This window comes from Archocentrus centrarchus, chromosome 17 (genome assembly GCF_007364275.1).
Source record: "Archocentrus centrarchus isolate MPI-CPG fArcCen1 chromosome 17, fArcCen1, whole genome shotgun sequence".
In the NCBI taxonomy this organism is placed as follows: Eukaryota; Metazoa; Chordata; class Actinopteri; order Cichliformes; family Cichlidae; genus Archocentrus; species Archocentrus centrarchus.
In genome coordinates, this window is record NC_044362.1 from 7,755,181 (window position 1) to 7,759,052 (window position 3,872).

The window sequence follows — 3,872 nt, forward strand, 5'->3', positions numbered from 1 at the left end:
GACTATTTACCACAAGATTGTCTCTTCATCTTCATCTTCATCTATATAGCCAGGTTTCATTCATTGAGAAGAATGCAGTCAGATATTAAGTGTTGTTTATGATTAGCTCTCTTGTTTGCGCTGCCTCTTGTCTGTCAATCAAGTCAATGGCCATTGCACTAATCAACCACAGTCTGCCATGCTTGCAACCTGCCACCCACTCCAGTTGCACAAGAACACCTTTCATTGCTAGAACAATAATATTTTTCAAGAACGGGGCTTTAACATTAATATACAAAGGTACGGTAGCTTAGCAGCTGCCAACATCAACATTTTCAATGTCAAACCTGAGGAAACATCAACTACCTGTTTAAGATATTTCTGCTTTATTCCTCAGTTTAAAGCTTTTTAAAAAAAAAAAAATGCTGCACATATCTTATACAGCCAGATATGTGCAAAAAAAAAATTTCTTTTATTTTACAAATAATGAATGTTTCGTTTAACATCCAGTTTTATAGCTTCACAATTAATCATTTCAATCAGAGGTGTCCTCACCATGCTCTTTGCTGTGAGGAAAACACAGCTGAGTTGCTAATAAAGTAAGCTGTGATTAAGCTAACAATTTAGCCACATTATTATATGTATAATGTCAGATGCAGGCAAAATGTACAGATAAATTATAGATTTTTACACTACAAGTAATATTCTAACATTTGGCTTGGTTTTCTCTCCCAAATAAGTTTTTTTTATTCCCAGATCTGTTAAATCAGACCCTCCTACTGCTGCCTGTGTTGCTTGCCCTTTAAGTCTTCTTCTATCAGAAAAAAGAATGAAGCACACTATGCTGGTGCCCTGAAGGCTCAGTGGTTGCTCTACCTGCTCCTGCGTGCCTGAGTCACTGTGACCTTGTCTTTACACATAGCTAATACCCACCTGAGAGACATTTGACTGACAGGTGAGCTCTCCGAAGCCTCAAACAAACACACAGATTGCCGCGCAAACAAGCAGACACGTACGTCCTAAGCCAACATATGAATGGACAGGCACAAAAACATGTAAGCACACACAGGCGAGCCATGAGACAAATTCAGGCACAGAGGGAGATAAACGGCATAAGTCTGAGGAGGGCACTGATTGCTCCAGACACAGGCAGCAACAGTATACAAGAAGAATAACGGGAGGGCGGGGGGAGTTATGGCAAAGCTGACAGGGAAGCTGGACGGTCCTACAGATGCACAGATGGGCAAAATGACAGACAGGCAGGCAGATTGATATTTGCTATGCAAGCCCCCGCTGCTTTACCCTGACATGAATATCTGAGCACAAGCACAGAAAGGATGGGAAAAAATGAAAAACAAACAGAATTTTGACATTTAAAAAAAAAATCTCATGCACCTACATAACCTTAAGCAGAACAAAGCCTGCATGTTTCAGATGTGAAGACAGTGATATTTGGTTTGGAGATAGAAGAGTTATGTCACAAATGTGATCAGAGCCCTCTGAGGGAGAGGAGAGGGAATACAGAGTGCGGTGACGGGACACTCTTTCAGATGTTCTGCTTGTTCAAATATTCAATAAAGGACAGAAAACACTGTGAAACGCAGGCACAGGGTAGGAATCATTCACTCCTCATGCAGCTATGTAGTTGTGTGGATGGTAGACAAAAACTCAAGCTTTGTATGGATATGCGCCTTACACAGTTGGTATTAGAAGTACCGTCTGCCTTGGAGATCTCAGGTGTGGTGGACAATGTAGAGAAAGGGAGAGAAACAAGAAGGTCACAAGGGCTGCCACAGGCAGCAGGCCAAGTGTATTCAAGCGGAAGACCATCCCCCGACGGACAAGATGAAACCACATGGAAAATAGGAAACGGTGGCCTTGATGGTAGACAAAAATGGTAGACAACGGTGGATGCCATCCACCCGCATGCACAGATGCTACCCTGCACACTCAGATATTCACACATCTACCAGACACAAACAAATTAGAGAAACCACCACAGGCGAAGACGAGCGAGCAAAGTGCAACCCACACGTTGACAAGCATCGTAATGCTCGACAGCGTTCCCCCACAAACGCCACCAAGTCCTCTTGGCTGCTGCCCCAGGTCTTGGCAACAGACAGGCGAGGGTAAAGGAGCGGTTGGGTTACGGAGACCTCCTGCCCCTCTCTCCTCTCATCTGGTCCTATAAGCCTCCATTAATCCCACGCGGTGTGTTTTAACCCCTCGTCATCTGCGCTCGCTTGCCGAGCACTGGGGCATCTCCCTCCTGAAATTCCCCACAGAGGCCATCAGAAGCAATTAGGCAGGATGAAAGCAGACTCCCGAGCGGGGCCGCCAGTTCACAGGCACAGAGTGGAGATTATGGAGACTCAGGTGAGAGGAAAACAAGCAAACAAACTAATTAAATTTAGGGCTTCATATTATTGTAATATCAGATGCAGATTGAGGAGAGGGACAGAAAATTAGAAGTGGAGTGAGCCAAATGCATCTTGGTGTGTTTCTTTTTTTTTTTTTCCCTTCCCTGGTTTTTTTAGCAGAGCGCTTCCATTTATTTACAGGACAAAGACAGGCTACAACAACAAGCTAAAGGTTAGGATAAAGAATTAGATAATAAAAGGGTTTATATCTGTCTGACAATAGATAATGGGCCTTGAAAGAAAATATATTTATGAGTGGGAAAAGGATAGAAAAAGAAGTGTTGCTATTCTGAGAGGTGAGAAAAATACTTTAATGTTTTATGTTCTGGGACAGCAGTGGCACGGCTTACTGTGGATGAGACACTGTATAAATATACCTGAGCAGTTTTACAAGGTTGAGTTGAAGAACAACAATACGCAGCAGATGCGGCAGTAAATATCCACAACAAGCATCAGGCCCCAGAAGACCCACCCAGAGCAGTAAGAAACCCCACGACTGAATAGTTAGATGATGGGTATTGTAGTTACAAGCACTACAGGGATCGGAGGCAAAGGCAATGGGATGACGAGGCTTATTAGATGAAGAAAAAGAGAACAAAGTGCCGGAGCTGGCTTGAAACAGCAAGAATCTGAGATTCTGTTAAAGACTGTAATACACTCTGAAGGAAAAATGCCCAATTAGACACTCAAAGGTTACAGTTTGAGACTAAGGACAAGCTATAGTCAGTGGTATTTTCTAATGAAGTGTTGCCAGAGTGGCAGGTTTCACTTCAAGAAGCATCTGAGACTTGCCCCACACTCAAAACACTGCATACTTCTCTGCCGTACAGTATTCAAGTCTATCGAGGCTGCTGTTGGAGGAGTAATTGGTATCTGTGCGTCTTCTGTGATGGGATTCTACCTGTATAATAGCTACATGTCAGTGTAAAACAGTGAGCCCCGGTAGAAAACAAAACTCTGATTCTGAGGGACTGACATCAAAATTGTATTTTTACCTTCACTGATACAGATTTTGGGGGTTTTTCTTACCCCAGTTTGGCCCATTTCAACAGAAACAAGACAAACAGAAGGACGTTTGCAAACAGGCTTTTTTTTGTCACAGCAAATATCCTGACTTGTCATAGCGGCAGAAACACAGGTGGAACTAATCACATTAATGATGGCTCTGTTCCATTGAAGTGTCCCAGTAAGTTACTGGCAGTGAGTCAGCACGCACAATATCAGCACCCTGGAACTGGCATGCCTGAACGGTCATTAATGTTATTAGTTACACCTGTGCTTTCCCTGCTCTGACATGTCAGAATATTGGCCTGCAGACCCTTCTCACAGCGGGCTCTTTAAAGTGTCACACACAGCCGTGGCTGCTAACTTTAATCACAGCTGCGTACCACTTGGGTGTTCTGGGGCTCTGCGGTCGTGTACGTTGGCTCTCACATGGTATACCGGTGCGTCTAAATAGGACAGAGACATTAA